This window comes from Lissotriton vulgaris, chromosome 9 (genome assembly GCF_964263255.1).
Source record: "Lissotriton vulgaris chromosome 9, aLisVul1.2, whole genome shotgun sequence".
In the NCBI taxonomy this organism is placed as follows: domain Eukaryota; kingdom Metazoa; phylum Chordata; class Amphibia; order Caudata; family Salamandridae; genus Lissotriton; species Lissotriton vulgaris.
The window spans coordinates 894,055,241-894,079,376 of NC_141697.1; the positions used below are offsets into that span (position 1 = coordinate 894,055,241).

General features: G+C 44.1%; 1 protein-coding gene across 1 annotated transcript in view; it reads right to left on the reverse strand.

The window, feature by feature from the left end:
• The window catches only part of LOC147692454 (uncharacterized), a 175,976-nt gene that overhangs the window by 133,232 nt on the left and 18,608 nt on the right, over positions 1 to 24,136 (reverse strand). The window contains exon 3 of the mRNA XM_086938656.1: positions 20,320 to 20,418. The gene's annotated coding sequence lies outside the window, so the exon portion shown is untranslated. The remainder of the gene's footprint in view (positions 1 to 20,319; positions 20,419 to 24,136) is intronic.

The window sequence follows — 24,136 nt, forward strand, 5'->3', positions numbered from 1 at the left end:
TACTGCTGCCCACGGGCATCTACGAGAAACTAAAGGAAAAGGAATGGGAGGTGGGAGAGAAAAAGATTGTATGGGCAGAAATAGAAGACGAAGAAAGCAAACGGGTCCCAGGGGTAGGCCTTGGGGACAAGACTAAAGCATTACCCGGATTAATAGTACAGGTTTTGCCAAGATTATTGACAACTAGAAAGGAAGATTGGGACGCCATCTCGTCCTGTAAACAGAAACATGACGAAGATACTAGTGACTTCTATTCAAGATTCGAGAAATGTTTCATTATAAATAGTGGCCTACAACCAAGCAGCGAATCATATCCACACCTTTTTGTATCAAAACTAGTTGAGAACTCCCTACCATTAGTTAAAAATAGAGTGTACAAAGTTGAAAGTACTTGGCAGGCAAATACGCCCTCCCAGATGTTACAAATGTTACAATATCATCAGAACAGAATTAGAGAAGAACAAGATCAGGAACAGAAACGTATGAAAGACACCAAGATGAAAATGTTAGTAGCCCAGACGGTCCCAGCCGACGGTCAGAGAAAAGGTGGGACCCAGACAAGTCACACTACAGCTCCTGTTAGAGGGACATGTAATTACTGTAAACAGCCAGGTCATTACGTACATGAATGCCCAGTCCTGAAACATAACATAGCCACAGGTAAAACTAAAGAAAGACCGCATCCGCTTAGACAAGATCAGGTCCAGCAACAGACCTCACAAAATGTACAGCCAATGCAGAATACACAGCCTATGCATGCTCCATCTCATACAACACAGACAGTAGCAGGACCACAGCCCATTGCCGCGACTCAGCAAGTTTCGCAACAGATGTACCAGTATGCCCAATCTGCATATCCAGATTACCCCCGATATACATGAAACAGCCTAGAGAGGGAAGGTGGTTTGCCTCTTATTGAAATTCCTGTAGATCAAGAAGGTCCTTATGTACACAGTCACGTATTGGGAAAAGACAGAAAGTTTTTAATTTACACAGGGGCAAGCCGCACCACAATCAGTCATAATGAAGTCCCAGGGGCACCCCTCTCAGGCTCACAGAATGTTTCCCTTGGATTTTCAGGACAGCCTATTGTAAATGAAGTATCGGAACCAGTACCATTGGCTGTGGGTCCATTATCACGAGTTACAGATTTGCTACTTACAAACTCATGCCCAGAAAATCTGTTAGGAATTAAAACACTGAAGGCTCTAGGAGCTATAATATGCTGTTCCCCGGAGGGAGTTAGACTCTTTCTACGGGATTTCAAGGGTCATTATGTTTTACGAGAATTTGATGTCAGATTGAAAAATGTACCAGATCACTTATGGGCAAAAGGCCCAGCTGACGTAGGTTGTATGCATATCACTCCATACCGTGTTTCACTCAAGACAGGAGTTGTTCTACCCAGAATCCGACAATACAAGTTACCGCCCGATGCTGTAGTGGCTTTACTGAAAATTGTTGAAGAGCTTATTGCCCAGGGAGTGGTCGTAGAGACCGACTCCAATATCTGTAATTCACCTATCATCCCAATTCTTAAACATACTGACCCCAATGCACCGCCAGTATATCGGCTGGTGATTGATCTTCGAGAATTGAACAAATGCATTGTACCACAGTACCCTGTGGTCCCCGATATCTCTTCCCTATTGACTGCTATTGATTCAGAAGCAACGTTCTTTACTGTAATTGATCTCAAGAACGCTTTCTTCAGTGTACCTATTGATCCGGAGAGCCAATATCTCTTCGGATTCAGTTTAAATGGACGAAGTTTCAAATTTTCCCGCGCACCTCAAGGATTCACAGAAAGCCCCAGCATCTATAGTCAAGCACTGAAAAGACAACTAGATTGTATTCAAATGCCAGTTAACACCGCTTTACTGCAATACGTCGATGATCTACTGATCACCGCACGAAGTGAGCCCGAATGTGAACAAGCATCACTGACAGTTTTACATTTCCTGGCCGATAAGGGACACAAGGTGTCTCCTTCGAAGCTACAATTCTGTGTTCAGCAAGTTGTATACTTGGGTCACTTGCTGTCCAAAGTGGGGAGACAGCTCACTCCCGATCGGATTCAGTTAATTGTAAACATGCCACGACCCCAGACACAAAAGGAAGTGCGGGCCTTCATAGGCCTCACCTCATACTGCAGACAATGGATTCCTCAATATGCATTTCTAGCTAAACCACTCATCCAGTTAACGACGCAGGAGGCAGCAACTTCGACTGCCCTCCCTTGGACTCAGGAACACACACAAGCCTTTGAGGAATTAAAGAAAGCATTATGCCAAGCACCAGTTTTAGCGACACCATGTTACAGCAAACCGTTTACACTTTTTGTTACAGAACGTGACGGTACAGCATTGTCTGTCCTCACTCAAGATCAAGCAAATTCACATAAGCCTTGCGCTTATTTTTCAAGTACATTGGATTCCGTAGCCCAGGCACTCCCTGCGTGCTTAAAGTCAGTAGCAGCAACAGCGTTAGCAATAAGACAGAGCGATTCAATTGTTTTAGGCCATCAGTTAACAGTACAGGTTCCACACTCTGTAGAGGTTCTTTTAAACAGAACTCAGACTCAACACTTGACTATAGCACGACTGACAGGTTACGAATTGACACTATTCCAGCCACACATAGAAATCAGACGCTGCAGCATCCTGAACCCAGCAACACTGCTACCTACAATTATGACAGATCCAGCTCCGCATGATTGCATAGAGATCATTAATGCAGTAACAAAGCCCCGACGAGACTTAACAGATGTTCCATTGACAAATCCAGACCTGACACTTTATGTGGATGGTTCATGTATGAGAACAAGTACAGGAGAGTTAGTGGCCGCGTATGCAGTGACCACTGAAACTGAAGTTAAAGAAACACATCGTATTGATACACTGTCTGCTCAAGCGGCAGAGCTCATCGCTCTGACCCGAGCCTGTATTATAGCCAAGAACAGAAATGTCAACATATACACTGATTCCCGTTATGCGTTCGGAGTTGTACACGACTTCGGCATGTTATGGCAAGAACGAGGTTTTCTGACCTCTCACGGTGCCAAGATCCAACATGGTCCCCTCATTCAAGCACTGTTAGAAGCAATACATCTGCCTTCAGGCATATCAGTCATGAAGTGTAAAGCACATACTAAAGTCACAGATTCTGTTTCCCAGGGTAACGACCTGGCAGACCAGACAGCAAAACATACAGCATCGACTCACACTCAGACAACTGACACGACAAAGACAATAGGACCGACAAATTGCATGACAGTCAGGGATCCCGCACTAGATGTTATTGATATTCAGACACACGCTACCCCAGAAGAAATAAAGAAATGGATTGAACTAGGAGGGATCCAGACAGATCAAGGTTGGATGACGAAGGGAAAATCTACATGGTTTCTCCCTGACTCTATGGTTCAAGTCATGATAAATACAGCACATAGCCCAGCACACCTAGGAGAGAAAGCGATGCTAGACAGTTTACAAAATCTTTGGAACAATAAACACTTACGAGCAGCAGCGAAACAGAAAGTGCGTACTTGCATGATCTGTTGTCAGTTCAATCCAGGTAAAAGTGTCCCTGTAGAGCAAGGTGGATTTCATCCTCCCGATCACCCTTTTGAAGTCCTCCAGATGGATTATATCCAGATGGACCGTTGTCGAGGATTTAAATATGTTCTCGTAATTGTTTGTGCTCTGTCCCGCTGGACCGAAGCATACCCAGTCCCAGATTACACTGCTCCGACCACTGCCAAGCAGCTGGTTCGTGAATTCTTCCCACGATACGGCTTGCCTCGTGTCGTGTATTCAGATAACGGTCAGCCATTCTCATCTGCATTAATGAAAGAAGTTTCTTTATTACTGGGATACCAGTGGAAATTCCATTGTGTCCGACATCCCGAAGCCGCAGGCCTTGTAGAAAGGCATAACCAGACACTAAAGATCCGCCTTGCCAAAATATGTCAGGAAAAAGGGGTCGACTGGATAGTCGCCCTGCCAGTGGCACTATTCTACATGAGAATGGTTGCCCATTCGAGATCAGGGCTATCTCCGTACGAGGTGGTCTTTGGCAGACCACCGAATATGTGGGGGACGCCCATTCCGAAAAAGATTACTGATGTTGATTGTAACATGTTGACAGATTACCTTGCCTCCTTGATGTCTGCACTCCAATCATGTCGTTCACAGGTTGCCGCAGCCTTCCCTGACAACACTGATGTAAAGCCACATGATGTCCGTCCCGGGGACCTCGTCTTAGTGCGCAACTTTGATAGAAAGAGTCCGCTGGAGCCCCGCTGGAAATCGCCGAAGACCGTCCTTCTCACCACGAGGACCGCCGTGAAGATCAAAGGGAGAAAGGGGTGGGTTCACACGAGTCATGTGAAAAAATTCTTTGAACTGAAACCTGATCGAGACTCGTCCACCCCCACCAAAGACTGTGTTGAGCCAAAAGACTTTACAGAATCTGAACGAGAAAAAACTCCCCAAGAGGAGTATTGCATGAAACTTCGATCTAGCAAGTCAGACAGTTTAATTGTTTAAGTACTCCCCTAGGTGAATCGGTTAAATAGTTTCTGACATGTATCCCCTAGATCGAGATAGAGAGAGAGAGAGGCGAATTAAGAAACGCACATATTGTAAATCACTCCGTAGTCACTGTATAGTGACACTATTAATCATGTTTATTCTGAGTATTTTAATTATTGTTGCTAGCATCCTTTTACCTATCTACTACCCTATTTTCAAGCGTGAACAATCTGTTTACAATGTCTCTGCTGAACACACTTTTAGCAAGTTGCCTCCACATGAACTCTCCTACAGACTTGCGCTGCGCAACAATACGTTCATCAGTATGCTACATCATTCCCATCAAACTAACAATGCTACAGACTGCTGGATATGTGGCCGACTCCCTCCCTACCAGAATTACAAGGGAGCTCTGCCCCTGTTTCCGTACCCGTTCACCCACAATGGCTCCTGCGGTGCATGGTTTAAAATAATTAATTCCTTAGATCCTGATATTGCTGTTTTCGATGGGGGCTGGGTTTGGGGAAACCTGAACTTAGTCCTGCTCGACGTTTGTTACCCTGATAAAGAGGGACTCCCCACTAGAATAGGAACTGATCTAGAAAATGAAGTGTATGGATTAGGTAACTACACAATTAGCCTTATGATTCTTACTGTTGAATCAGAAGACGCACCTGTTATACCCGCTATGTCAGTATTGCCAGTTACTGGCGAATTATGTATCAGGAAGAAAGGTTCAGTACACTTAGGTCGTAGTAAATGCACTACTGTGGTCGAATTCAGCGATCATGGAAAATCGTCCTTTAAAGCTATTAGTCATTCTTACTTTGTTTGTGGTCATACCGCATACATACGTCTACCTCCAGATTGGGACGGTACCTGTTACATTGCATTCCTTCTGCCACCTGTTTTCCTAGCTCCCCCTGATTACCATAGAAATACCAATCTAGTAAAGAATAGACCCAGAAGAGATATCCCACTTGTCGACTACACAGAAACGGCATGGGAACAGTACACCGATTTTAATAAAGGATTCTTTTTCTTTTTAGGACCTGTTCAGAATAGTAAATTAATACGTAGATTAACTAGAACGCTTGAAGCAGTAGTGAATGAAACTGCCTCCGCCTTAGGTAACCTAACAGAAGAACAGTCCGCCATGCGGGTTGTTGTCCTTCAGAACCGTCTTGTTATTGACGTCATCTTGGCAGATAGAGGCGGAGCTTGTAAGGTCATCGGGTCAAGTTGCTGTGTTTTCATACCACAAAACGCACCATCTGTATATCAAGCTATTACACGTCTCCATAAAATTGCAAATCAGATACATCAGGATCCAGGCACCTGGACTTGGTCCGGTTGGTTCTGGACAACGTTAACAGCTTGGGGATGGAAGATCCTATCCTTCCTAGGCATTGGCCTAGTCCTAGTATTCAGTTGCTGCCTGTGCCTGCAGTGCGGGCCAGCGATTTGTGGACTGTGTGCCACCTCTTGTATTGAACATTCCAGTTTCCTTTCAAGCCATCAAAGAAAGAAAGATGAGCAAATGATGTTACAAGAACAAACTGATCGATTCATGAGGATCGATATATCATGAAGGGTCCGTAGGGAACAAGGAGGGAATGAGGAAATATAAATTTTGGTCATGATTGTGTTCCCTAGCGCGTACCCCACCGACTCCATGTACCAGCTTAAAGTGCATGTAACTTCCCTCCTGTACCAGCTATGAAGACGCAAATACATTTGCGTCCAACGTTAACTTGTCCTCTTTCAGACCCACCCTGAATGGGTTAAATAGTCTGTTCCTAAGTATGCTATGCCACCGTCTTTTTGTAGTGTACTTTACATGTTTTCCTGCTCTGGCAGAGTAGGCCCTGAATTTCTGCCATCGAGCCTCTTTTCTGGCTTCTGACTATGACAGCCTCAGCCCAGGCTGCCTCTGTACCCGTGAACTCTGACTTACTTCTAGCGCGGCCCCTCGCGCTCAGCTCAGCCTGCTTTCTGCCAAGACTGACTATAACCTTCGAGTTATCTGTTCTGCTCCTCGAAAATACATTCCTGCCTACTAGTTTCAGTAAACATCCTCCTCAGCTGCAGAGCCAAAGGGCCGACCTGTCTCCATGCAAGTAATTCATAGCCTCTGTTACCATGCTCCCATGGAAGGCCCCGTGCCCCTCGCTTCTCATGCAGACATTTAGGCGCTTATACACGCATCCCCAGTTAGCATAGAATAGTTTCTGCCCTAGAGACCTTTCCGTCCAGATAATATGGTTCCTAAACATCAGATATCAGATATGATAGAAGTACAAGTTGATCTGACATGCCAGACTTCTGTCTCTTTCCGTCAGTGTAAATGTCAAGTCCCCTGCACCCCTCCAATCACACGTCATGTAGCTGCGCGCGCATCCAAGTTTCCGATTTCTGCTGACATTGCCACATTTCTGCTTGATGCCACCCACTCGCGTTACCTATCAGTGACGTTTCTAGCACACACCTCTAGTTCACGCCTCTTGATTACGTACTAGTACCACGTGTATACTGTTATCTTGTCTTCTCTCAACTGTTACGCCTCCTGCACTGTTGCTTATGATATGAATTAAGTATATAAGCTATGTATTGTCAATAAAATGTAGCGCTCTATCCCTTCTGACACCCCTGTGGTGGTCAGAATCCGATATCCTGGTCATGACCATTCCTTTCTGAGGAATAAAACCCCTAAGAACTCTAACACCACGGACTCTGGTTTTTTCTTTCCGATCTGAGTTATTATCGATTAAGTACTTACCTGCATAGAAATTAAGAGAGTAAATTAATTATTTACGTCAATTTGCATAACTTTCCAAGCTTTGTTGTACGCAGCGTATATACCGGCCGCTATGAAACATTTTTGACGCTGTTTGCGTGGTCCCAATATGAAATCACGCAAGTCAGCACCGTCTTTAAGTAAAGTCAAGTGCTGCTTAGTTTCAGCCAGTGTGGATTTCTGTAGCCATTCGAGGCATAGTTTCCCTACATTGTATGTTGTAACTATCCCTGGATGTTGTCTCTGGGAGTATCTTGGGTCTGGCCTGTTCAGGTTTAACCCCTGTATTTTGTTCAGGAATCTATCTTGACAGTTATTTGTGTCTGTGGGCCACATCAACCATTTTTTCCAATCAGGATGTGTTTTGTTTTGGTATAAAATATGGGATACGTCTATCTCCATATCAGTAGTGCTATTACTATCAGGTATGGGCTTTGGAATAGACGGTTTGTTTAAGTCCTTAATTTTGGCTAGGCCAAGACAGGTAGTCTGTTAAATGGTGTCATTCAAGAATATTAATTGTTCTGGGATCATGCAGGCTCTAAACAATGCTTCTAAACCTTGGACCTGCCATTCTTTTGTACCCCAGATGGTTTTTGTTTCAATGTTGTTTTTCCAGAATTCAAAACCAAATGTAATCATTTTTTCATAAAATGTGTCAGAATAGATCAATTTAGTATTTGTCAGCATTGTTTTCATTCCTGTCTTATTTAATATTTTAAAATAAAACGTTTCTGCATCACTTGTGTTAAACCCTGAGAAGTAAGGGAATTTCTCATAAAATGTTTTCGAGCTGCTTTTAGGTGGCGTTGCACAATGCTCCCATTGGTTATAATTAAAAACATTTCTACGTTGAGCAGATTTATGCAAATACTGATGACCAAAATGATTATAGCAGTACATTTCTTCATAATTGGATGAACCTTGTAAATAATCATGTTCTGTGAATTTGGCTGACATTACTAAATCTGACATCATATTATTAATATTTTCAAAGTCCCAATCATCAGAAAAAGTACTTGGTGTTACAAAGTCACTTAATGAAACCTTGAACTGAAGTGGATATTTCAAGAGCTCAATCGGGCCAAAAATGTCAAATTCAGTTCTGTCCCATGCTACTCCACCGGTTATTTGATTGGCTGTGACGTTCACTGATGATAGTTCTCTTTTCTCGATGTAAGATGACTTGTGAGGCTTTAGGACCAACTTGATGTTCTGACTTGCTGTGTCCATTGTACTGTATTTTCCTTCAATGAATTTTCCCAAACAAAGAACCATGATGAGCCAAAGCAGGAGGAAAAGTACACCTAACACAATCCAAAATTCAATCCATGGAGAAATGAGATAGGTTTCTTTGAGTTGATGAAATAATTCAGTTACTTTGTCTTTGAAAGTTTTTTGGTTTTTTTGCTGGCGTTTCTTCATGTTCACTTGGATCATCAGAAAAGTCATCGAAATTGATGAAGTAGCCAGATGCAGTTCTGTAAATTGTTGGAATTGCTTCCGGATTTTCATTTGCTTTTGGATTTTTCTGTTTCATTAGCATAGTCTGAGGCTACATCGTTGTAGACTGGTGTTTCTTGACGAACTGTTGCAATTTGGGTTTCAAGAGGCATAAGTTCCATGGCTTTGTTGCATAGTCCTTTTTTATTCACTGCAGGTTTATCGAATGGGATTAGTCTCTCAGTTTGAACCTCTTGTATTGTAGCAAATGTTGGTACTCTGCTATTTCTTGGGAGTCCACTGGGCCTACTACTTATTATTGGCCACATGATTGTGGTTTTACCAGGTCGATGGATACAACTCGGTTCTCCTTTTTACCAGCAAGGGGCAATAGTCCAACTGATCTTGTTCCGCTAACAGCTAAGACAGGTACTGCTTTTCTGTAAGAAGGCCCAAATTCCTTCTTTACCGCGATCTTCTCTCTGAGCAGATCCCCAATCTTTGGAATCCAGACAGGTCTTGCTGGGACAGGTGGATTTTCTTCAGTGGCTGTTGGCTGTTGCTTTAACTTTATGTTGCTCAGGTTTTGTCTTGTTTCATTTAAGTCCTGCAAAACAACCATACGGTCTTTGATATCAAAGCATTTTTCTTCTACCACTGAAGTGTGACTATCAAGGTCCTGAATGTGCATTCTAGTACCGAACAATAGTTCATACGGACTGAGACCTTTTAGAGAATTTCTTGGCAGATTATTAAGACTACGTTGGACACTTGTTAAATGTTGGACCCACCCATCACCCGAACCTAATAAACTCGCCGGTATAGATTGCTTTATGTCCCGGTTTTTTCTTTCCACTACCGCATTTCCCTCAGGATGGAAGGGACAAGAGTACCGCAATGCAATGCCCATGGCCTCCTTGTAAGCCCTAGAGCTAAACGCAGGACCCTGGTCAGAATGTAGCATGCCAATTGCGTATGTGCCGATAAAGACTTGCAAATCTTTTATAACAGTTCTGGCGTCAGCCGAGCGCTGGTGTCTACATTTTAAGTGAATCTAATCTTAAACATAAATGGGACCCATTTCTCCGGCTGGATTGCAAATTTGTAAAATTGCAGGCTCATCCCCGGCCACCAGTATTCTTATTGTAATTCTTTCAGAGATTCCTTGATCTCTTGGTGCCTTAGACCCAATCCCATGTGTGCATCTGCCATTAAAAAGACTCTCCTGTTCGTGTTTGGAATTACTCTATCCCCCACTCCAGGGATTTGAGCAAAAGGAACGGAGTTTGCATCAATTATGTATGTATAATTGAGTGGATAGTTCACAGGTAATGCTACACAGTCGCCTTTTAAAGACGCTTTTACCGCCAGCATTGTTTCCCCGTCTATGTATTTTTCTGAACGCTTTTTTTGTGGCTACGGAAGCCGGTTGAGCTGCTTCCGCTGTGGCTCTGTGAGCCAATGAATTCCCTGCAACGTGAACGCCATCACGTTGATGACTCAGTGTATGTATCACATGAGTCTTTTGTAGTTCTTTCTGCAAAAGAACTACTTGTTCCCAAAGCTTCTTATGCTTTATTGTGGCACCTGTGTCATCTTTTGTAATCGTTTTGAACCCAGTTCTGCAAGTCATTATTGTAAGACCTGACGCAGAAATGCGAATCGCACACCATTAGTGTCGGGAATTCACGATCGGCATTTTAAAGCGCCATCTTTAAAGATTTGATTTCAGCTCGCTGAGCTGAACATTTTCTGAGTGATTCAGTTTTGGTAATTAATGGTCTGAATTTACCAAAGCGCCAGCGACCTTCAATAATCGCGCACGCTGCGTTGTAGGATTTTTCCTCTACATCGTAGTGTTGTGCAAATCTGTCCATGTAAATTACACATGTGTACTGTTTGAGAGGCAGAACTTCGATTGGCAGAGGATATTCTTCTTCATATTCTAGATTTTCTAGTTTTTTCACTTTCGGGTCAAAATAGTATTTCACGTCTTCTGCAGCAAGAGAACTTTCCCATTGTATCCATTTTGGATCTAATGCCACTGCAGTCAAATTGCGTGGACTAGTTAATGCCTGAAGGGCTGATTCTGCTGTTAAAACAGTTATTCTTCTGCCTTGGGCTTGGGCTCTTTCTTTTGCTACAGCAGTTTGAACCGCTATTAGAATCTTTTCTGTAGAACTGAATTTCATTTCAGCTTGTGTGTACAAGTGTGATTTGTAAGCTATTGGTACCGTCTCTCCCTCATTAGAGGTCAGGTACGTGAATCCGCATCTTCCTGGGATGACTCGGATTACAAGGTTGCGTATGTTTTTCGCGAGTTTGCAATTTAGTTTTAGCTAACATGTCTGTTTACAATGATCTTAAAAATTCTGTGTGTTTCTGAGTCCAACTAATTGGTTTGAAATCAGGTTTTATTAATTCATAGAGAGGTTTAACCCTCTCTGCATAATTTAGAATGTATGTTCTTCAGAAATTCAGGAAACCTAGTATTGATTGTAAGTTCTTCAGCGTTTTAGGTGCTTGGAGTACAGCACACTTCTCTAAGAAGTTGTCTGCTAGGCTTTTGCCTTCACTTGATAATTCATATCCTAAAAATAGGACGTTAGATGGGCAATTCGTGACTTTTTAAAGCTGAATTTGTAACCCTCAGCTGTGAACCCAAGTATTATGGTGTTCACTCTTTTCAAGTGAGTATCCAGGTCATCATCTGTGAGATAGATGTCATCGACATAAGATAATGCTTAATCATCATATATTTGTAGTAACTCTGTTACTCTTGCTGAGAATAATCCTGGGCTATTATTGAATCCCTGTGGGAGTCGACAGAAGTTTTTTTGCGACCCCATTATTGAGAAAGCGGTCAAATACCTGCTTTCAGGTGCAATGTTTTGACAAAAGAATCCATTAGAGATGTCTAATGTTGTTTTATATTTTTTGGCGCACAATGTTATTCATTAGTGCTGCAATGTGTGAGTTTTGTACTGCAAATGTTTTGCAACAGGAGTTTAAGTGTCTGTAGTCCAAAACTAGAGGATATGAATCGTCTGGCTTGGAGAAAGGAAACAAAAGATTGTTCATTTGTAAGGTGCATGTTTCAATCATCCCCTGGTATTCAAGTTGATCTAAGATCTCCCTGACTTGCTTTTTAGCTTCTTGTTTAACTGGGTACTGCCTTTGTGCAGTGGGTTGACATTTTAACTGGATTTTGTGAGGAGGAGAGTCCTCATCCCATCCTACATGATTTTTATATAATGCAGGAGCTTAGTCCACTGCCCATTTTCTTGCTAATGTATATTTTTTATGAATTGGAATATGATTTGAGAAGGCAGGCATAATCATTTCTTTGCCATGAGCGCACTCCCTGACAAACTCTGGTGGCCAGTCTTTCTCAGCTAACAGGATGTCATAGCCTTTCGAAAGGTTATCCCAAAAGAGACCCCTTACTTTCCTAGTCTTGTCTCCCTCTATACGCAGTGTTATTTTGTATATTTTATGAGGTTTGCTCACTCTGGTATCTGCAGTTTCCACTTGAATGTATTCATTCGTGCCCACTGTCTCCAGAAGATTCATTAGGATCTTGCGAGCTATGGTCACTTCTGCTGCGCTGTCTAGCATTGTCTGAGCCCACTCTCCGTTTTTCAGTTGTGTCCTCAGTATCCTCGGCATGTTTAATTATTTTAATGCTGGCTACCTTCTTTCTTGGAAATTGTAATTTTTTACTTTGATGAGCAGGTTCCTTGTCTTTGGACTTGACATGCTCTTCCTTGTGTTCTGACCGTCCTCTTCTTTCCGATTTCTGTGAGCAAGTCTGAAAAGATCGAGAGGGACGTGTATCATTATCTTGATATCTGTTGAGTTTTCTCACATTATCCCTATTTCTAAGGTTGTATCTTTTCTCAGAGGGCTCCCTCTGGGGAGACTTGTGTCCTTGGTCCAGAGATTTTTCTTTGGGAGTGGATTGTTTATTACCATCCCAACTCTTTTTTGGAGTATTTAGATTATTTTTAATAAAAGTTTTTTCAGGATTTTCAGTTAGTTGGGGTTTTACTGGTTTCCCACCCAAACTATCTCTACCTAGTTCTTCATAGGATTTTTCTATGATTCTGGCAAGTTCAAAAGGTTGTTCTGCCATATCTGTTTCTTTCAGTTTCTGGCGGGTCGCCACAGATGCTGCTTCTCCTTTTATGTTGGCTAATAATACAGCCGAGACCTGCTTGAAGTCTTTCAGTAATTTCATACCCAGAGTTAAAGCAGGTTCTGGACCGTATTAATTTTGAATCTGTCTTAGCACATCTGGTATAACCGCCATGGACGGAACACCATGTGTTTTTGTGTAAATGGAAGCAAAGACTGTGCCCCAAGTGTCACAGTCCTCCACATGTGGTGCGATCCCCATTGGAAGACAGATAGTCAGAATTTTGTGTTTCTCAGTAGGTGTAGTATCAGGAAATACTGCCTCTATTTGAGTGATTTTTGGTGCTAACCAGAATGGAATTTGTTCCCGTTTTGAGGGTATTTTACCAAGACATGATTGTATGTTCTGTGGTGTAATTTTGTTTGTGTTCCCCTGATGAGGGGTCAGCTGTGGAATGTTAATTGCTGGTTGGACTGTTGAAGTCCGCATTACATATTGGACCAATTGTCTATGTATTTTAATTAGTATTTTTAGCTGGGCTAAAAGTTCCCGGTCTGACATTTTATCAATGTCTGGATGTGGTGTGTAGCTGGCTAGAACCGGCCACGTGGCTCCTGGTCTACCTAGTGGACCGAGCCTGGTGATGTGATTTTTATGTTTTAGGGTGCCTTTAAACCAGAGCAGGTGCTCTTGGTAATTTAATGGGATTTCAACCTCCTCGAAAGGAGTGTATTCATCCGGAGGTTCCTCTATTTTGTAATAGTGGAATTCTTTTGTTACAGCGTTTGCTGCTGGAAAGTGTATCCATGAATAGAATACCTCTGTCTGCCGATATTCATGGGCCTCTACCACGAATATGACTGTACCACCTCGTGATGATAGTCCATTTTCTATAAGTTTAATAGTTATAGTTCTTCTTATATTTGCCAGAATGATTATAGCATTCGGGTCATTCTGTTGGATACTTGTGTCATCCAACAACAGTTGAGACGCTGTAGCATCTCTTTCTTTGTCTCCGTCAGGCATTTTACTGACAGAAAGTTTTTTTTGTTGCAGATCAAGTTTCAAGGGAAACAAAGATTAGGTGCACAATATTTTGGAACACTGTATCCTTCAACGTTGACTAAACCAAAAACTATACATAGGAATCTCTTCCTACTAAGTTCCGGTGGATTATAACCTTTTACCCACTCCAGACGGTTTTTGGAGTATTTACGGGAAAAAGGGTTCTGTGTGAAAAAGCACGACTGAGTTACTCTAGTGTCTTGCGTTAGATTATCACCTTACCAAACGTTGGGCACCATGTAGTGTAGTTCCTATATTCCCAATAGGCTCTGCGCATTGGAATAATATAAACAGCAGTGTAGACGTAGGACTGAGGTCGACTAGGTCTCTACTGACTATATTAGACTTCATTAGTTTTGCCAGCTAGCTCAGAGGTCACTAGAAACTTTCTCGAATAAACAAGGAGGAGTTTAACTTCCCTGGATAGACAAGAAGGGATTAGCTTCTGACAACCATAAACATGACAACTTTGCTCCCTCAGAATAAGAGTGTATCTCTAGAGTCGTGTGAAAACATTAGACAGCTATTTCACTCAGTCAATTGTGCATACTTAGTTTCACCAGAGTGCAGAGAAATAGAGAGACGGGCGTTTTCAATAAACGGTGTTATTTATTGAGCAGTCTTCTTTCTCATGCAAGAGAAATGAATTGCCACAATTGCAATACTTATCATAAAGTAAAGTGCGTACAGTAAAAGGAGTATTATGAAATAATACTGTAAAAGCATTGATATGGTTTCTTAGCCATATGATACTTTAAAATTGATAAAATATATACATACATAAATACATTGACTAACGTACTCAACTGGTGCTTCTAAATACGCCTACCCCGGTTACCTGACCTAAGCCTAATACGTGGGAAGGAGTAAGTAAGGTGCAGTTTAAGTTAAGTTGGTTTTTGCCAAGAATCTGAGTCAAGAATTCTCTTTAACCCCTTCGGGCTGATGACGAGCTCAGCTCGTCATGAGCGTAACCTGCCGTGCGCTCATGACGAGCTGAGCTCGTCATGTAACGCGGTAATTTCAAAATTGCCGCGTACAGCGGGAAAAGCTGCCGCAGCGATTAGGTTAAGGGTTTAGTCAGCTCCGTACCTGGGTAATAGAAAGCAGGAGGTCTGGTATCTGTTTCTCAGGACTTGATTTCCCAGGAACCTGCAAGGGCGGCTGAAATCACCGGAGCTGGATTTTCTCGGCTGGAGAAAAAGACAGGTGCTTTCTCAGTGCGTCAAAAGGGAGGGGCGGCGTCCATGGGCTCTCGCATCAGCTGGGCTCTCGGGCAAGTAGATAGCCGCTCTGCTCCAAACCAACGTGTGTTTGCCTAAGGCAACGTTGGTATATTTATACCTGAAAGGTGCCGGGTTTGACGTAAGGTTGGACATAAGACGTCAATAAAGATGTCACTAAGAACTGGCCGTTCTTTCAGTGTTCGCAGGAGTTTTAGGACAAATCAAAACAGAAGCATGGGGATTTCCCAGGTTGCTGGAGGTTTGTTTTGTTTAAAGAACTCGTTGTACTCTCTAGGAGTCTGGGGAAGTAGCCTTGCTTAATTTGGATTGCATGGGCTACGACTAAATATGGATATGATTCTTATGCCTTTATAAGGATATTATTATTATAACCACATAAGGGCATAAATCAGGAATATCGAATTAGGGTCCTAGATAGAAATACAACAGTAGGAGGCAGTCCTGCTTACACCCAGTCCCAGCGCCTCGCTCACACTTCATTAATACACGAAGCAATGTCTTTTTTTCTACAAAAGTAGACTGTGCAGATACCTCGCGCGGCTGAATAATGCCAACTGAAAACCTAGGCTCAAATCCCAGCATCCACATTTACCCAAATTGTATGATCCTGGGCAGACCACCCTGCAGCGTAGTGCCTCGTGTTTCTTCACTGGCAAATTTGGGAACAACAAGAGGTGATTCTCTTCATGTTATGCACTGTAAAAACCTTATTCATATGTGTTTAAAGATATTATGATGTTTCTCAATATCTAACGAGGCCAGATTGTAGGATGGGTTTGGCCAGGGACTATGGTGTGCATGTGATTTTTCTAAAATTGCCCCACTGTACTTGCACTGTTGTTGTATGTCTAGCACTATGGAACCGTGTCTCTGCCCCTCTCACATCTCTCTGCTTCATGCCATAATACTGCCCACAGACGCCCAATAAAACGCAGATTCTACCAATCAAGCACAAAAAGATTTAGCTGTTTACTCAATTCCCTAGAAAGCGCTCCGAAGCCTCGTTCGTCATAGAAAGCGCTATTGAAAATAAAATGCTAACATGGAATGATAATACTATGGGGCGGTAGGTTAAACAAGCACTGAAATACAATTAAGTCGTCACTTCTAAGCTGATGCTTGAACAGCGCACGACAATAGCACACAGAGAAGTCCACATCATGCCTCACCATGAAAACACCTTCTAACAATGCCCACCAATACCTGACACCTAAAAGATCGCTGCTTCTTGACTAACTAGATCATATTATAATTTTTAATATCAACTGTATTGTAAAGCTATGGCTATATAAATGCAATTACAATACAATTATGCTATTTTTATATTTTTAGTAAGTCAGTGAGAGACTGCACAGGATACATAGAGCATGGTCTGGGATGAGGCTCAGGGGAAGAGTGGGCAGAAAAGCGGCTTAACGAAAGGTGAGGGGGCTACCCACTTTCTGGACCCTGTCCGGAGCTTTCAGTGCACCGGCCTGCCACACCTGCAAAATCCCGGAGGGGGCCCCATGGAGGTTGAGGGACCTCCGCATTGCGGAGGCTATGGGGCTAATGTTACCTGCTGGGGTAGGGCAAGAGACAGAAGGGGTAAACAGGGTAGAGAGCAAAAGATAGGGCTAGATAGCATGAGACAGCTGGTAGGGTGCAAAAGCATGTTGTGCAGCGCTGCATTGGTGCTATTTAAAACCGGTACGTAGAAAAACAAAAGAAACCGAGGGACAGAAAGAGGGGAATTAGAGAGACGACAGAAGACACCCAGTGACATCCTACACACAAGAGACTGCTAAGAGCAGAGAGCAGGGAGCTGGACAGGCCTGAGAGCCGGGGGGGGGGGGGTAGGAGTATCAACACAATGGAGAGAAACCTGGAAAGAATGAGGAAGTGAGGCCGTCCCCAGAGTTCCGTTGTCCCAGGCTCGTCCCCTCCCACACACACCTGCACTTCAAGCGCCGAACACTTTCGGCTTCGTGGCACATACTGCACCCTGTCACAAGGTCACAGTGTGCGACAGTTACAGCAGCCTCCGTCTTAAGCACAGCGCAGCCTCACGCTGCATGAAACCTTGAATAAAGAAAGGAATCAAGGCGCTGTGCAGGGGGGGCTGAACTCCTGATGTCACCAAGGTCACAGTGTACGATAGTCACCGCAGCCGCCGTCCTAAGCACAGCGCAGCCTCACACTGCATGAAACATTCAATAAAGAAGGGAATCAAGGCGCTATGTAAGGGGGGCTGAATACCTGGAGTTACCAAGGTCACAGTGTGTGACAGTTACCGCAACCGCCATCCTAAGCACAGCGCAGCCTCACACTGCATGAAACCTTGAATAAAGAAAGGAATCGAGGCGCTGTGCAGGGGGGGCTGTAGACCTGGGGTCATCGAGGTCACAGTGTGCGACTGTTACCGCATCCGCCACCCTAAGCACAGCGCAGCCTCATGCTGCATGAAACCTTGAATAAAGGAAGGAATCGAGGCACTGTGCAGGAGGGGCTGAAGACCTGAAGTCACCAAGATCACAGTGTGCGATAGTCACCGCAGCCGCCGTCCTAAGGAATCGAGCTGCTGTGCAGGGGGACCCGAAGACGTGGAGTTACCCTGTGCGCCTCTGAGCTCCACGCCTGTTTAGCTGGCCTGGCTGCTGCAGCTCTGCTGCTTCCTGTGCACCCATGGGCTGTCCCTGCCTAGCGGCAATACACGGCAGGCAGAGTGGGGCCGGGGCCGGAGACACGGACAGCGAACAGCGGAAGGGGGGGCGGGAACGGCACACGGACAGCGGGAGGGGGGGCGGGAACGGCACACGGACAGCGGGAGGGGGCGCGGGAACGGGCACACAGACCAGGGGAGGGGAGCACTCACCAGGACTTCTTCCGGCGGCGGTCGGCCTGGAGGAATGACCCAAAAAAAACTAAAAAAGAAAAAACACCGCCCACCGCCGCAATGACGTTCTACAAGGGGCGGAGAGGGAAAAAAATCGCCCGAACGCCCACAGATCGCCTCGGACAATGACGGACAGATCTCTCTTCTAATGGCTAGCCTCCAAGAGGCGGGACAAAGGCACATACTGTCCCAAGATAAGATTTTGCCTGCGGACGCCAGGCGAAACCTAAAAAGGAAAGCCTGGGACAGCTGGAAGATAATGCATGTGTGTGAAAATGTGTGTCAGAGGGCTGTGAAAAATGTGCAAAGGAGAAGAGGCCATGTCCAGGAAGGGCAGGGACAGCACTAATGATCGCTATTTGCTCTTAGGGCTACAAGGGGAATGACAGAGCCCCACATGAGCTCTCCCAAAAATGCTGGTTTATCACCCTAACTCCCACAGGTTTAGAAGGTAGAGAAAACATGACACTGAAAGAGTTTTGCACTGTTTGGAGCATTCTTTGTGCTATGATAATTAGCAATAAGGCTTTGTCATGCAGGATTTTTTGTGTTAGGGCATGCAGTAGTTTTGTAGTCCGTTTAAAGATAGAAGTAATACTTACACACTGCATAACGCTGAGCAATGAAAACTTTATTAACTTGCTCTGAGTCTGCAAGTATTGTTAGTTCTATCCTGAAGTATTTCAATATTGATTTGCACTGTGTATGACTCTATGTTTTGACTTTAACTATTGTGTTGATACCCTGACAAAGCCTGTATTCCTGAATTTAATTAAACATGTTGTTTTAAGCTCATATTGGGAGTTTTCTTTTATTTTTATTGTTAGGGATCAGGCTTGCTGGAGCAAGCTTTAGACTGGCTTGCCTCACTGCCCTGAGGTTCAAGTGCTAAAAAGGGAATCTTAGCTCCCAGTTGGTGAACCTGTGGGAAAAGACCCTAGCTGTTACAGTTGTGGCCCAGTAATCCCTGTCTGCCCTGGGACCCCCGACCCAGATTCCTTATAGACCTGTTAACCCTAAAAGGCGCCTGTTCAAAAATGTTTGGTGCACTAAAATTCTGTTCAGCACACTAAACACATGTCTATAATACCACCTTATGTATTAGGCACAGTGTCAACGTACAAGAACTGAAGCCTTCAGATGTGAAACATGGTCATGGTCTACACCGCTATACATCAATATTCTTTAAAATACAAAACCCATGAGGTACATTTAATGCACATCACAGTTCTCTGCCTTAATAATGTTTACATTCACATTTGTATTCGCAAATGAGAAAATTATGTGCTTTAAGTGTCATGAACAAATATGGCATGGACATAAAGCTGTAGTTAAGGCCATTTATTTGCAGGTGTGGCATGAAAACCCAACCAAGGAGGTATGGCAGTTAAGCAAGGCTGTAGGGTAACTTGGTGTAGAATCCCAAGATGTGCCTTCCTTGAATAATGTGAACTCCATCGGAACATTTAGGGAAGACTCCCCAAAGAACGGGTCACCCAAAGAGCTTCTGATCAATAACCAGTCTATTTCCCGCTTGTCCACTTCTCAAAGTGACAACAGAGATTGATTATTTGTTTAAAACAGTGACCATGTAAAAGTGTATGATCAACAAACCTAGCAGTGACTCCAGTGAGCTGCCATATTTACCAATAGTCACCATTAGATGTGGGACGGCACTGACATCTAGAGAGTCCAAATCCACCAACAATATCCACCAAGAAATATGATCCATAAAAACACACATTTGCATTTTGTTAGTGAAACTAACAACATTCAGTACCACTGTGGTATAACAGAAGGGATTGTAACACTTAGCCTGGCTTATCCAGGTGGCATCAAAGAAGGAACCGAAGGGTGAGGTGGGTAGGTTACAAGTATAAGGTTGGACAAAGGTAGTCTGAAGGTTGTGGTTTGTGTTTGCACTCATTCATGCTACTACTTGTATGTAAGTTCTTTTACAACTGACAGAGTTGGCAATCTGGAAGAACATTGATAAAATTGATGCAGTATAAGTAATCATAATATGACCATAATTATTAATGATGTTAGGGAAATCACAGAATGCCTAAAGTACATTAACAATATTATTCATAAATATTCACAAATATAGGGAATCTCCTTGAGATATAATAAAACACAATGTCATTCTGTAAATCATACTATGTACTAAGAATCACTTTGTGTCAACATACCAGTGAGTATAACTTTACCATACTAACCTGGGCCATCTTCATCATGAATCTGCTGTAATAGCCAGTACTGGTAACACAATTAACTTGTGATTGACTGCACTTGATGTTTTGCAGAAATCCAAGTAACTGCACAATGAAGAAAAATGTACATTGATCATCTTCAGCAGTGTCCTGCTACATTGAGGAACATGGTTAATTTCTAAAAAGCACATGTTAAGGAAAATGGTTACCAACCAGAAATTCTAATCCCTACAAAAATATGGACAGGGTAATGGAATAATTTGTTTAAAAAACAGGTATAATCATCATTGTTATCATCATCTGCAATACTGGAAGGAGTAAATACATACAGCATCATTTGTATTTCATATGAGAGGACTGTGTAACAAAACATTTAAGCTATAACAGATTAAACCAGAGAGCCCAGATTCACTAATATTTGACGCAGTGAAATGCAGCAAAGCGACTTGCTGCACAGTGACAAATGGGGAGAGCAGCAGAAATGTGCCATAATTACTTACATATAGGCATTCCTGCTCTCTCTCCACGTTGGCACACTTGTGGCTGCCAAGCGCAACACAGGCACCCTTGGGTATGGTGCAAGAGTGCCTTTGTTACAGCCAGGATTATTCTTGAGCAGGAAGGGACACCTTCCAGCACAGAAACAATACCTAGAAGCAGTTTGCTCTTTCGAAAGAAGTAATAACGAGGAGAAATAAACATATTTCTCTTTGTTGTGCCTCACTTGGGAAGGCATATAATTTTAACGCATTCCCAGGTTTACTAGTCTTAGTAACTCTGGGAATGATTAAAAAACCATGAATTGATGGGGGGGGAAAACCCACGCTCCACCCATGCAACGCCTTCCGCACGCGGAGTTTAACATAAGGCAGCAACTTGTGCTGCTTTTGTGTTATTCTAGATTCACTATAATAATAATAATAATAATAGATGCATTTATAGAGCGCATGGTTACACTAGGCCAGTGTCCCCCCGCACTGCGGTACAAAAATGCCACAACCCTTACCCAGCCTGGCCCAGCCTGCCTATCCTGTAGGGAAAAGATACGTTTTCAGATTTTTCTAGAAGATAGCTTCCGAGCCCTCCAACCGTAGGCACAACGGGAGCTTGTTCCAATGCTGAGCTGCCATAAAGCGGAAAGAGTGGCCGCACATCCTAGCTCTCTTAATGGCAGGGACGCACACATGGCCCGTTCCCACCGATCTCAGTTGGCGTGTTGGAGAGTAGAGCCTCAATAAATCAGACAGATAGGGCAGACACGTCCCCTGAATGATACGATGGCAAACGCACAGTGCCTTAAACAGGATTCTCTTACTTATCGGCAGCCAGTACAGGGACACTAAGGCCATCTTCGAGGAGGCCCTCCTAGGGAGCATAAGAACTATCTGAGCAGCCACATTCTGTATAACTTGAAGCTTGCATACATTTACAGGTGACCCCCAGATATAGAACATTGCTATAATCAAGGCGCAAGGCTACCAGGGCCTGCACTATGGTATTTCTGGCTGTGGTGGGCAGCATGTCCAGGGTTTTCTGGAGGCCCCTCAGGAGTCCAAAACAGGCCCCTGCTACCCGCCTAGTGTGATACTCAAAAGATAGCTTTGTATCCAGCCAGACCCCTAAGTTTTTTGCCCACTTGCATGGCATCGGGTGGATCCCAGAGACTGGGGCCACCATGCCGATGACCACACCGACGGGGCTCTTCCCACCACAAGCACCTCGGTCTTACTGCCATTCAATTTCAGGCAGTTATTACCATCCATGAAGCAAGATCTTGCATGCAAGCCACAAAGTTGGTGGCTGCTGTCTCCTGTGCTTTTGTCAGGGAGACCACCAGCTGCGTGTCATCGGCATAGGACACAACCCTGATCCAACACCATCTGCAATCTCCACTAACGGTGTAACATAGGGATTAAACTTGGTCGGGCTCAGGATTGATCCTTGCGGTACTCTCGGTTTCAACTTGATGACCCTGGAGTAGTGAGAGCCCTGCCTCACCTGAAAGCTGCGCTCGGACAAGAAGGATTTCATCAAATTCAATCCCCTCCCTGCCACTCCTCCTTTCCTCAGACTCTGCAGCAGGGTTTGGTGAGCCACAGTGTCGAAGGTGGCACTTAAATCAGGATTAGGGCCGCCGTCTGTCCCTCATCCACATATTTCCTGATGGTTTCCGTGGCGAGTAACAGGGCTGATTCCGTCGAGTGGTGTGCCCGAAACCCAGACTGCGTGGGATGCAAAAGATTGTGTTTCCCAATATGTCCAATAAGTTGTGTATTTACTACCTTCTCTGCAACCTTTGCCAAGTATGGAAGTAAAGAGATTGGGCGTAGATTATCAAGTCGATCTGGACTAATATGCGGTTTCTTGGATAGCGGAAGGACTACTGCTTCCTTCCATCTCACTGGCACGGTCCCTGTCCTGAAGGATAATTCCAATAGGTGCCTAATGCATGGCTCAAGGGTTCCAAGGCTCCTTCCAAGTACTTTAGGGGAGGCAGGGTCTTTTGAGGAACCCGACTTGACAGTCCTACAGATTTTCGTTAACAGTTCTCTTGGTGGTACGGTAAATCTGACAATGCATTCCCCCTCTGTAATGTGTCCTACATCCCCCGGGATCTCGTGATCGACATGCGCAGAGTCCGGAAAGGTGGAGTAAATTGTCTCCACCTTATCCGCAAAGAAATCCGCCACACGATTACATGAGTCCTCCGAACCAGTTGCTGGCACTGCCTGTAGGTGCTAGGGATGAGATTTTTTTATAGACCCTAAACAGCTCCCTTGCCGAGTTCTCCGCCGCCCCATTTCTTTCCTGGTAGTACGCTGCCTTCGCCTTTCTAATAAGCCCATGGTAACCCTTCAGGGCGACTTTATATTCCCTTCTGCCCTGATCCGAGAAGTCTTTCCTCCACCACCTTTCTAGACATTTACAGTCTGCTTTAGTGGTTCTCAGGGCGTTGTTATACCAGGGAGCCAATTTTTGTACTCTCCCCGGTCTTTGATGCGTTCAGGGAGCAGTGCTATCCAGTGCCTCCGTAATGCGGCTATCCAGATTTCCGCATGCACTTTCGACATCTGTGCCCCCAGGCAACCCACCCTGAGCAAGAGCATTGTTAAACTTCTCCTGAGAGAAACCCGCCCACTTCCGGCGTGCTGTCTCCCCCTTGGATATCACCTGTGCCTTTAGCCACCACAGCCTCAGCCCAAACGGGACCAGGAAATGGTCTGACCATGGTACAGGCAGAGGGGGGTTCATAACTATGTCCTCCCAATTAGTAAAAATGGGGTCAAGCAGATGCCCCAGTTGGTGTGTTGGTGAATCAGATTTTAACATCAATTGCAGGGTCGCCAATTCTTGACACAGCTCCCCGGCCCCTACATTCTTTGTGTCATCAAAATGCAAGTTCAAATCGCCAAGCACTAAAAGTTTTTCATAAAGCAGTGCAGGCTGCACAAGACATTCTAGCAGGCTAGAGGAAAAACGAGTGGAGGGTCCAGGCGGTCTATAAATCAGGAGCCCTATCACGATATAGTTCGGAGCTACCTAAATTGTGGAGAAACCCGCCTCACTCTCAGCGATTGTGACCGAATCTAGGACACATTGGATGGTGTGTTTGAATATAATCGCCATCCCACCTCCTCTACAGGAGCCTCTATCAATCCTAGTGATCCCATACCCACTAGGAAGTGCATTTAGGGTGTCTGGTGCGGAATCCTCCTCCAGCCACGACTCCGAGAGGAATATTACATTAGTCTGCCCCTCTGAGAGCTGATCAAATACCTCCAATCTATGTTTCCTAAGTGATCTGCAGTTCAATAGGCAGCAG